This window comes from Bombus huntii, unplaced genomic scaffold, assembly GCF_024542735.1.
Source record: "Bombus huntii isolate Logan2020A unplaced genomic scaffold, iyBomHunt1.1 ctg00000089.1, whole genome shotgun sequence".
Lineage (NCBI taxonomy): Eukaryota > Metazoa > Arthropoda > Insecta > Hymenoptera > Apidae > Bombus > Bombus huntii.
The window spans coordinates 114,280-127,278 of NW_026099344.1; positions in this window are offsets into that span (position 1 = coordinate 114,280).

A 12,999-nucleotide genomic window follows, 5' to 3' on the forward strand; every position below is an offset into this window, starting at 1 on the left:
TTTATATTTTCTATATCTTTGTGCTCTTGTATTTTTTATATAATTCTATATTCAAGTAACAGTATAAAAAGGATACGAAAAGTATGGAATGGCAATGCATGTAACGGTACGTGAATGTTACGCGTGCGCAAGATAACCAGGAGAGGTTGTATAGGAATCAAGAGGTCGTTGGACAAAGAGAACGTTTTTTAGCATTACGTTATGTTTAAGACATTCATATATTCTGCAGATATTAGTTCCTATCAGTATACCCACGTCGTTATTAACAAGATGTTTATGTATTTCCATTATCTTTGTTCTAAAATTCACTGTTATTTTGGGAATTTGTTAAAAAATCTCTTAATCCTTTTAGGAGATGTATCACTCTAAACTGAGATCTAAACTCAGATCACAGGTTTTTTTTTATTTTATAGATTAGATTCACAATTTGTCCAGTTTGGACATTTGGTAGAATTTTTTAGCTGTTAGATTATTATGTGGGTAGCTACCCCCAGTGGGATACCATCTTCGTGTTTGTTTGGTTGTGTCCTTTGTGAGGTCTGCTGGGTATTTCCCTTTCAGCCTTCTATCCATGTTTGAGGTGTTGATCGTTTCCGCAGCTAGCCAGTTTGGCTGTGTTCCTATTCTTTCTTTGTATTTTTCTGCGTGTCTGCTAATTTTCTCTTTGACCATTGGTATTCTCAGGTCCTTCCGTATGCCTTCGTTTCTAACGTACCATGGGGCGTTTACTATTGTTCTAAGAATTTTAGCTTGTACTGTCTCTATTTTGTTTATATGGCTCATTGCCGCTGCCCCCCATAGTGGTATTCCGTACGTCCAGATTGGATTTATGATCGTTTTGTATATTTTTAATTTATTTTCTATGCTTAATTTGGATTTTCGACTTGTTAGCCAATGCATTTGTCTCCTTGTTGTCTGTATTTTGTCTATTATTGATTTAGTATGCTGTTTCCATGTGAGTTGTGTTTCTAGGTGGTCTAGTCCTAGATATTTGACTTGCCTTGTTTGCGGTATGTGCGTGCCGTTCAGTAGGATGTTTGATGGTGTCTGTTTTCGCAGTGTGAGTGTAATATGGTTGCATTTATCGGGGTTTGCTTTTATTTGTTTATCTTGCAGCCACTTTTCTATTTTTGTGATATGTTCTTGTAGTAATTTGACTGCTATTTCTGGGTTAGTGTGCCTGACTAGTGCAGCTGTGTCGTCCGTGAGTGTCAGTATTTTGCTATTGGTAGTTGTTGGTATGTTTTGTGTATAGTATTGATCCTAAGACGCTTCCTCGCGGAACCCCTGCCTTGACGTCTTTAACTTCAGAGTATGTGTCCTTGATTTTTATTACGAAGGTTCTGCTGCTTAAGTAAGATTTTATTAATTGGTATATTTGCTCCGGAAATTGTTTCCTGATTGTTTGTAGTAGGCTTTCGTGGTTTATTTTGTCAAATGCTTTATCTATGTCCATAGAGAGGGCTGTACAGTATTGTTTGTTTTCTAATGCTAGTATTATTTCTTTAATGAGCCTGTGCATGTGCTCTATAGTGGAGTGTATGTTTCTGAATCGAAATTGGTGATCTGGTATTAATTTTTCCTTCTATATTATTGGTTTTATGCGGTTGCATATTATTTCCTCTAGTATTTTGGAAAACACAGGAAGTAGTGATATTGGTCTGTAAGATGCAGTTTGGTGTGGTTCTTTGCCTGGTTTAGGTAACATTATGTCCTGTGCTAGTTTCCACAGTTTAGGAAAGTATTGGATTCTTAGTATTGCATTGAATATTATTGTCATTAGTGTTATCGCTTTTGGCGGAAGGTTTTTCAAGATTTTACCATTGATTAGGTCGATTCGTGGTGTTTTATTGTTTTTTGTTTTCTCGATTATGTTTCTAATTTCTTGTGCTGTTGTTTTAGGTATGGTATAGTGGTTGTCAGTTGAGGTACTAGTGGTAAACGCATCCTCGTCCGTATGACATTTGGGGTTGCTGTTGTTGATATTATGTGGTATAAATATTTTTCAAAGGTGGTTGGAAAATTCTTCAGCTTGCTCTTCGTTGCTTCTTGGCCATGTGTTGTCTGCCGTCCTGATTGCTGTGACTAGTTTTATTGGTTTCTTCTTTTTTCGTGGCTTTCCATAGGGAGTAGTTGGAGTTCTCGTGAGCAGAGAGTGACTCTATGAATTTTGTGAATTCGTTATTGTTGTGCACTTTTATTTTGTTTTTTATTTCCTTTGCAAGTTTGTTTAGGTGTTTTTTGTTTTCTCATGTTCTATGTTTTTGCCATTTTGCTTTCGCTTTTCCTTTTTCTCTAATTTTTTCAAGTATGTCTGATGGAATTATTTTTGTTTGTCTGTTGGTTGGTTCAGGTATAGTGGTTGTCCATGATGCTTCTTGGATAGTTTCTGTCAATGGTGTTACTGCCTGTTCGACGTGTTCGGGTGTTTCCAATAGGATGCTGCAACTGGTTTTGCTCTCGATTATTTCTTTAAAAATTTGCCATTTGGTTGTTCTGTTGCATAGTGTCCCTGGATTGCTATAAAGTATTAATTTGTTTCTGTAAGCAATTGGGCTGTATGCAATGAGGCTGGGTGTTATTTTTAGTTTATTTGCGTTTAGTCCCTTTGTAACTGCAAAATCGAGTAGGCCAGGTATTTTGCTCAGGTCTGTCGGCCAGTATGTCTTCCTGTGGATAATATATTGAGGTTGTTGTTAATGTATTTTTCCAGGATTCTACCTCGAGGTGTGGTAATTCTTGATCCCCATAGCGTGTGGTTTGCATTGTAGTCTCCCGTTGCGATATACTTGTCACCTAAGTGTTGAAAGTACTCTTCCCACGTTTGTGATGTCATTTTGTGTCGCGGTGGTACATATACTGCTGACAACTGTAAATGGTTGCTGCTAGTTTGTACAGTAACAGTGGTTGCTTGTATATATTCCTTACTAGCTTGGCTGTGTTAGTGGTGTTTAATGTCGTTTCTTATTATTACTGCGGTCCCTCCGTGTGATTTTCCTGAGGGATGCTTGGTATCATATATTGTGTAGTACGGTATTTTTATCTAACTTTTTATAGTGAAGTGTGTTTCCGATACGAGTAGTATGTCGATATTATTATTATACAGGAATGTTTTAGTTTCTAGGGCCCTTTGTTATAGTCCGTTAGAGTTCCATGCTGCTATTTCAAGCATGTCCATTTTTATTTTTTACTTAGCAAGTTTGTGAGTAGTAACATGACTGTTGTTTGTTGTACTTGTTGCCTTAGTATTGTGTTTCTCTCACTTACCATTTTTCTTAATATCTCTGTACCTTTAATGGATTGTTTGAGCATTTCTTTGATTTCTGTATCGTCTTCGGTGTTGTTGCTTTGATTCTGTTTGTTTGTGGGCGTTGTTTGTCTAATGTTTTGGGTTACTTGCGCGTAGCTGCGGTTTCCTTGGGGATCGGTGTTTCCGTTTATAGCTTTTGGTTCATTTTGTGCTTTCAATGTTGCTTAATTATCCGTTATACTTTGTTGTGGTTGGTAGTTATTGATTGATCTATTGCCAAGTGGTGGAAACTGTTTACGTTGTGATTGTTTTCTGATTTCGCATCCTTTATAGCTGGCTGGGTGGTTTCCATTACAGTTGTAACATTTTACTGTTAGGGAAGTGATACATTTACACTGTACATGAGAGTGTGTGTGTAAGGGCCAGAGGGCGTCAAGGTCTTAGTGGAGACAAAAGACTGTTGCCAGATGTTAGAAGAATCTAGGATAGTCGGTTGGCGACAAGCGTGCGTGCAAGACGTTCTTCAGAGTGTAATATAGATGTATAACTGTTGCGTGGGAAATATAGTCAATTATTTGTATTCCCAAATCCTCGAATTTCCTTAACATGGTAGCAGAGCGTGGTTACTAGTTTTGCAAGATATTTAGTGCGTGGTTACGATCTTGCGAGTGAATTTTCAGTAAAGAAAAAAAAACTTTCAGAGGAACAAAATATACTTCGAGCACGTAGGAACGCTTGAGTAAGAAAAGAAAAAAAAAAGAAGAATCAATTAAAATGGAGAGATCGGAAATCATGATACCTATATTCGATGGTGAGGATTATGGAATGTGGAAGCAAAGAATCACGATGTTTCTCAAATATAAGGAATGCGAGGTTGTTACAACTAGAATGAAGAACGAAAGAGACGACGAAGACTGGGACAAAAAGGATTTGAAGGCGATAAATATAATTTATAGTGCAATATCGAACAGACAATTGGAGTATGTTAGGGAAGGAAAAACGGCGTATGATATAATAAAAAGGTTCGATGAAATGTACTTGAAAGAGTCGACGGCACTGCAGATCGTATGCAGAAGGAGATTGGAAAACATAAGACTGGAGAACTACACTGATTCAGCATCATTCTTTAACGATTTCGAAAAATTAATAAATGAATTAAAAAGTGCGGGCGCACAAGTAAGTGAGAGGGAAAAGCTGAATTACATGCTGAATACGTTACCCGAAGAATACAGCTACATAGCGGACATAATAGACGCATTGAAAGAAGAGAATCAAACGGTAGCGTATGTGAAAAATAAAATAGAAATAGCAGAGAAGAAAAATAAATCCAATCGAGGAGAAAGGCAAACCAACGCCTTTTCTGCAAAAAAGGAAGGATGCTTCAGATGTGGAAGATTAGGACACTTTGCGAGAGAGTGTCAAAATGGCGTCCAAGCGGGAAGCAGTAACGGCTATTGGCATGGGCCAACACGTGGTCGAAACAGAGGAAGAGAGAACAAAGGCAATACGAGCAGAGGACGTGGAAACTTTCATCGTCAATCAAGAACCGGCACGGGCGAGCATGGAAACTCAAGAGCAGGCATATGGACAGCAACGGCGCACGCAGCAAACAGCAGTGAGACGAATGAAATAAGTAAGAACGAAATAGTGTGGCTATTAGATAGCGGTTGTACCGATCACATAATTAATAATATAAATTATTTCGATAAATCTATCGACCTAAAAGAACCGGTAAATATATATTTAGGCGATAATAGACCGATAAAAGCGACAAAAGTTGGGAATGTTATAAGTTATTTTGAAGCATTCGGAAAACAAAATAAAATAAATATGAGGAAAGTATTTTACGCGAAAGAAATGTCCGCAAATTTGATTAGTTTAGGTAAACTAACAGACAATAAGAATACGGTTATTTCCAAACGAAATATTGCGAAAGTAATAGATGAGGATAATATACTTACAGCTGTAGCGTTCAAAGAGAATGGGACATATAGAATAAAAAGTATATTGAAAGGGAAGAAGCACTTAGTAAACAGCGCCGAACGTAGTGGTATGAGTAAAAAGGAAAGATGGCATAGGATGCTAGGACACGTAAATTTTAAATATTTAGAGATTTTGGGTAAAGAGCAGCTAGTGACTGGCATACCGAATGAATTTGAAAAGGAACTTTTGAAATGTAGGGTGTGTATAGAAAGCAAAATGCATAACTTACCTTTCAAAAATAATCGAACTAAGGCTAGGGAAATAATGGAAATTATTCATACGGACGTATGTGGTCCCTTTAAGACTACCGGATTCAATGGAGAAAAATATTTCATTTCATTTATCGATGATTATAGTAAAATAGCTAGGATCTATTGTATAAAATCAAAAGATGAGGTCTTTGATTCTTTCGTACAGTTCGTAAATGAAGCCGAAAATTTAACGGGCAAGAGGTTAAAAATATTAAGATGCGATAATGGTAAAGAATATTTAAATAATCGAATTTATAAATTTGCTAGGGATAAAGGTATAAGAATAAATAATTGCCCAACATACGTACATGAATTAAACGGGACAGCGGAAAGGTATAATAGAACAGTGATGGACATGGCGCGTTGCTTGTTAGCGGAAGCGAAAGTACATAAAAGGTACTGGCCGGAAATAGTTTGTACAGCGGCATACTTGAAAAATCGAATATTAGCGAATACTATAGAAAGAAAGACACCTTTTGAAATATTCTTCGGGAAAAAACCAAGTGTTAAAAATCTACATCTATATGGAAGTAAAGCTTTTGTAAGAAGGCCAGAACAAAAAAGAGTTTCCAAATGGGACAAGAAGGCAGATATGGGAATTCTATTAGGATATAGTGAAGTAGGATACAGAGTCTTATTAGGTGGGAAAATAACAATAGCTAGACATGTAGAGGTCATAGAGACAGACACTAAATGTATCGGTTTTGAGGAAAATTCATTAGAGGCAGATAGAAATGATAGCGAAGATAACTATTCATTGGATGGTATGGATAAGGAAGAGTTAGAAGGTAGGAAAGATGAAAATAATAGTAGTATTAAAAGCTCAAACACTCCTAGGAGATCTACACGTATTAAGAAAACTCCAGTAAGGTATCCAGAAAAGGAAAATATTTGCGAGATTCATGCAAATTATTGTAAAGTAGATATCCCTCGTACATTTGAGGAGGCGATTGTTTGCGAAAATAATGAAGTTTGGAAACAGGCTATGGATAAGGAAATAGAATGTCTCTATAAGAATAAAACTTGGAAATTGGTAGAAAGGGTAAAAGGCAAAGAAGTATTAGATGTAAAATGGGTTTACACGAAAAAAATCAGAGGACAGGTATAAGGCTAGATTAGTGGTAAGGGGATTTCAACAAAGAAACGTAGCCGATGACATATATTCTCCAGTGGCGAGTAATCAGACCTTTAAGATATTGCTATCATATTGTTGTCAAAATGGATTAATAATTGAGCAAATGGATGTAGAAACTGCCTTTTTAAATGGTGAAGTAAGCTCGGAGGTATATGTAAATCAACCAAAGGGATATGCGGACGGAACGAATAGAGTTTGTAAATTATCGAAAGCGCTTTATGGGTTAAAAGAAAGTCCGAGGGACTGGTATGAGTGTTTTGATAAGTATGTGACGAGATTAGGTTTTAAAAAGAACAATATAGAGCTGTGCCTATATACTTATGGAGAGGGAGAAAATGTTGTGTATTTGTTAATATACGTAGACGATTTGTTGATTTGTAGTAAAAACAAAGGGAAGATACAAAGTGTAAAAAAAATTATTAGCTGATAAATTTGAAATGAAAGATTTAGGTGAAGTAAAAGAATATCTTGGAATAAATATAGAGTATGATTATTTAAAAAATGAAATGAGATTAAGCCAAAAGAAATACATAGAATCATTAGCAAACAAATGTAAATTACATAACAGCAAATTGTACTGTACACCTATGGAGACCAACTTAAAAATTGAAAAAGCTGAGATAAATAGAGAGGACATTGGATACAAGAATTTAATTGGCGCATTGCTGTATATTAGTGTAAATACCAGACCCGATATAAGTTATAGTGTGAATTATCTGAGTAGATTTCAAGATTGCTGTAACGAGACACATTTTAAATATGCCTTGCGAATATTGAAATATTTGTACCGGACTAGAGATTTAGGGCTACATTATAAAAGAAATGAAAAGTGCGAAACGATAGATTGTTATGTGGACGCTGATTGGGCAGGAGATCATATAGATAGGAAATCGACTTCTGGGTATGTAATTAGATTGTATGGAAATGTAATTGGATGGAAGTCTAAAAAACAAAGGTGTGTGACAAAAGCCTCGACGTATGCAGAGTATGTTGCTCTATCGGAAGCGGTGAGCGAAGTAATGACTATCAGAGAACTAATGAAAATCTTCGATGTAAATGTAGACGATAACCCTGTAAAAATCTATGAGGATAACTCTGGAGTAATGAGTATAGCAAAATACGGAACTTTTACAAAAAATTCTAAACACATCGAAGTTCATTACCACTACGTTCACGAGTACGTAAAGGAAAATAAGATAAACATAATAAAAGTAAGTACAGATTGAAAACACTGCGGATATTTTTACGAAGGCACTGTGTAGAGAGAAATTTGAAAGGTTTAGGTCATGGATGAATGTAAAATAAGAGAATTGTAATTAAAGCGATAAATGTTAAATATTTTGTTAATTCGACAAGTATGTAAATAAAATTAAGTGTACAGTATAAATGTAAGGAGGCGTGTTAGGGAAGTGATACATTTACACTGTACATGAGAGTGTGTGTGTAAGGGTTAGAGGGCGTCAAGGTCTTAGTGGAGACAAAAGACTGTTGCCAGATGTTAGAAGAATCTAGGATAGTCGGTTGGCGACCAGCGTGCGTGTAAGACGTTTTCAGAGAGTAATATAGGTGTATAACTGTTGTGTGGGAAATATAGTCAATAATTTGTATTTCCAAATCCTCGAATTTCCTTAACATTTACTTCATTTATTTTCCCTACGTATGGACAGTGTGTTGTTAAATGCTTCGTATCGTATCTTGTCATATTGCTTATTGCTCTTGTTTGGTGACCAATTTTTGCTAATTCGTCACTTAATTTTTTTTGTGTTAGTTTTTGAATGTAGTCCTCTTATAACTATTTCGTAGCTCCTTTCCGTTTTCAGCTGGTATGTGTGGTACACAGCGTTTTTTCTTTTAATTCTTTTATCACTTTCCTATAATTTTCTGGGGTGTTTATTTGAATTTTTACTTGTTCTAATTTTGTTTGTTTTATTGTGTAGTTTTCCTTCCCAACTATATCGTTTAGTCGATCAATAAGCGGGTCTATTATCTGGGCGTCGACAAATATTGGTGGTGGTTTTGTAGTTTGCGTTGATTTAGTTGTGTTTTTGGTTGTTGGGTCGTCTATTTCTTCCGTAAGTGAGCTGAAGGAGTTTCTTAATGGTAATTCTTGCAGCCATCGCTGCTTTTCTGTATCTGAATTTCCTGTTATTTTTCGTTTCTTGTTATAACTTGCCACCTTCCAGCTTTCATCCTGTTGGGTTAATTCGTTATTGGTAATATTCTCTTCATTGTTTGGTATTGTTTCCATATCAACTTCGTTTGTAGCTGAGCATTCCTGTTCTTCGTTTATTGGTTGGCTTGGTTTTGATGTGTTTGTTGTTTTATTTATGTAGTATTGTTCGTCTTTGTTAATTATTTTTATCGGTGGGATGTGCTTTTTCATTTTAGTTTTGCTTGTAGTCTTCTTAGTAGAAGACACGAGTTTCCACCATTTAGCTATGGGCGTTGCCGTTCGTAACTTTCTCTTCCCCACTTGCCGCACTTTTTCTGAAGCACTGTTTTACACGTCCGTTTGGCTCGGTTGCTCTGGCAGAACTCGATTTACAACATTGAGAACATTTATATCGAAAATTCTTTCTCGCATGAAGCTTCTGTATTAATACAAAAGGCACAAATTAAGATATATGATTGTTCACAAGTATTAGAGCACTTGCTGATCTTATAGATTTTATAGAAAATGTGATACATGATTGACCAAGATTATTAAGAAAATGAAGTTTACATCCGTATGAGATTAACGATCCGAAATACACACTTTGTGAAAATTCGTGACAGTTGGAGGAAAAGTAATGAATTAACGATTATGTGACAGCAATTAAAATCCGTCGATCTAAGGTCTTTATTAAATTAAATAGTTCAAAATCGTTTACATATTAGGTGATCCCATAAGTTTTTGTGTATATATTTATACACTTTTGTGTATATATTTCATGTGTCGATTTCTAAACATACGGCGATACGGGACCAATGCACTTGAGCTTAGCTGATCGAGAACAGGCTAGAGTAGATCTTCGTGGGCATAAGATCGTAATATAGTGAACACAGTGACTTCTAACAGTAAAAAATCACGAGTGAAATGCGTATCCATTTTCGACATCTCATGTTATATGAATTTCGGAAAGAAAGTTCGGTAACAATTGCCAGGAAAAACATATGTGCTGTTTACAGAGAAAATACGCTTTCATCTCGCACCTGTAGGAAGTGGTTCCAACGTTTTAGAGCTGGGAATTTCTGTTTAGAAGAGGAGGTACGCTCCGGGCGTCCTCCTCAGACAGACGGAGATAAAATTCGGGATCTTGTTGAAAAATCACCAAGTTTGACAGTTCAAGAGATGTCAAATGTCCTGAAAATACCTAAGACAACGATTCATAGGTGTTTAAAAAAAATGGGGATGGTGTCAAAGTTGAACGTTTGGGTGCCCCATAAACTTACGGAACGGAACCGTCTTGAACGAACGACAGCGTGCATGTCATTAATTGCACGTAATAAACGTGAACCATTCCTTAAACGCCCCTGGTAACTGGTGATGAAAAGTGGATACTTTTCGAAAACCCTGAACGGAAACGTAGCTGATCCCAACGAAATCAGCCACCTGAACGCTGTGCAAAACCAGGGTTACATCCACGTAAAGTTCTTTTGTGTGTATGGTGGGATTATAAAGGAATACTCTATTTTGAACTTTTATCTAGTGGTGATACCATTAATTCAGACAAATATTGCGCTCAGTTGGAAAAATTAAGAGAAGCACTAGCTGAAAAACGGCCAGGTTTAGTGAATAGGAACAACGTTATCTTCCATCACGACAATGCTAAACCGCATGTCGCGAAAAGCGTTACAAAAAAATTGTCTGAATTTAATTGAAAAATTTTACCACATCCCCCATATTCCCCAGACATTGCCTCATCTGATTACCACCTGTTCAGAGCATTACAACACTTTTTAATAGCTAAAAAATTTGAAAATATTGACACTCTCAAAAATAGCATAGAAAATTATTTTAAAGAAAAACAAGAGAACTTTTATCGAGACGGAACCTACCAGAAAAATGGGAAGAAGTTGTACAACGAGAGGGGGATTACATTTTTTCATGAAACTGAAAGGTATGTAAACGATCTTAACATATATAACCTCTCGAAAAACGGCACGAACTTATGGGATGACCTAATAATTAAACAACTATAAATATATCAAAAGATTATAATAAAAGAATGTAATAGAATATCTAATGTCCGTACTTGTAAATACAACGAAAAACGTAACGTGTAGATTCCAGATGTTTATGAATGTAAAATTTGCGAAAAGCATATGAAAGTTATACACATAAAATATACAAATATTGATATATGCACGAAAACTATGCGTATATGCACAAAGATATGTACAATTTATGAGTAATATGTCTAATATTGATTTATTAACGTTATGTGAATTGATACAAAAGGATATTTAAGAATTTCGTTTTAAATAAAAATCTATTTATGACGACGCGCCAAAATTCGCATTACGATAAATTACGATAAATTATAAATTGCTTTTCCGTATCTGCAGCACTCGAATTGTACAAGTAATGTGTGCGTTTGAGGGCCCGACCTTTTGGTCGACCGCGCCATACCTGCAGTAAAAACGCATACTGGCTTCGCATTTAGATGTTCGCGTTCGACTTGGGAATGGCGCGCATAGATGGTCGGCGCGCGACTTGCCCTCTCCTTGCGGATCATTGGACAAGTTAAACCTACCCTTTCGGGCGGCAGCTCGCTTAGCTGGCGCCACGCGATACCTGCCACCATATAGCTCGGTCCCAGCAGGTTGGCTCTCCAGCCGATTATTCCTGCTCGACAACCATTTTGTATGCTTACCGCTTGCACCGACGGTCACAGGTTTCCTCTCCAGCTCGCACGCTTCGTGCTTTTTTCTGCGCCCCGGTTCTTCGTTACTGTTGTTTTCTTGGTTCTATCTTGTTTATTGTTCTATCTTCGATCCAGTGTTCTGTTGTATCCGTTTATTTCTTCGTTGCGATTCTTTGTTTGGTTGTTGTTGTTGTCTCTATAAACTTGAAATATAAATGCAATTTCCTTTTAAATACAGTAACGAGGTTTATTCAATTTCGATAACATTGTATTAGTAAGATATCGAAGCTAGCAACTTTTCGTTGAAGTTTATTTTATATTTCTTAAATTATTCGGGTAAAGATAACTCCACACTGACGGCCTATTGTCCACAGACAGATGTCGTAGTAATCGGCGGACAATGTCTGCCAGTGAAACTTAAGGCGCGTACGGGCAGACTACAGGCGTCTGTAGACATTGCCTGCCGACAACACATGCCAAAACATGTATATAAACTGCCTGCAAGCAACGTCGCTTGTCCACTAGAAGTTTGCCAGGTATCACTGCGTATCGATGAGTCGAAGATGCCTTGGAGATGCAACACACGGATCGTTTAAATCTACCTGTAATCCAATCAAGCTAGCCTAAAAAAAAGACAAATTCAACATTAAATTGTATCGGACATTTTGCTACAACGCTCAACTGATAGAAATCATGCTCAGGAACAAATATATGTCTTTGCTAACTTTCTAAATATATGTAGACGACGTTTTAAATTGCTAGTAGTTGAAACAAACAATATGATATATTTTTGAGTGATTTATAAGGATTTACAGGCCCACTGGGAAATCTTATTAGTGTTCTCTTGCACTATGTATTAAAGCGCATCAACACCGATAGAAGCACTGTACACGCGATATCGTCGCAGTGTCTCCTGAAAATCGGCGATAAGTCGCTCGAAACTTTACTGGAAACATTTCTCCATGTTCTACTGACAATCACATAGCATGTGTCATTGCTGGAATTTGATAAATTTGGTTGAGAACACGAAAGAATTTTCCGTTTACAATAAAGCAAGGGACTATCGAGTTGGAACAGTTCGTGTTTGAAAATAGCGTTCTATGCTAAAATAGCGGTGGAAATTATACTACATGTAAAAGTGAGTCATAAAAACAAATACAATTTTCTTATTTTCTATCTTTTTTACTTTTATCGCAAGTTTGATTTCTATACATATAACTGTTTTCAATTTAAGGAGGAACTTATTTTCTTAAGGGCTTTTCATACAAATTTGAAAAATAACTGTTGTTTTTGATCCCTTATCTCTATCTTTATCCTTCTATTTTTGTGAGACTGTATCGGTTATTTATTCTTAACTTTTACAATCCGAAGTCTAATTTATGTGCCGTATTAATTTTCTGTGAATAATTTAGAGATATGTGAAATCTTGCTATATATATATACTGTTTGGTACCTATTAGAAGTGCGTTCGATCTAATGTGGAAAATTCTTAATTTTAATAAAATAGTTTCAAATTGCTAAGGCTGGGGCAAA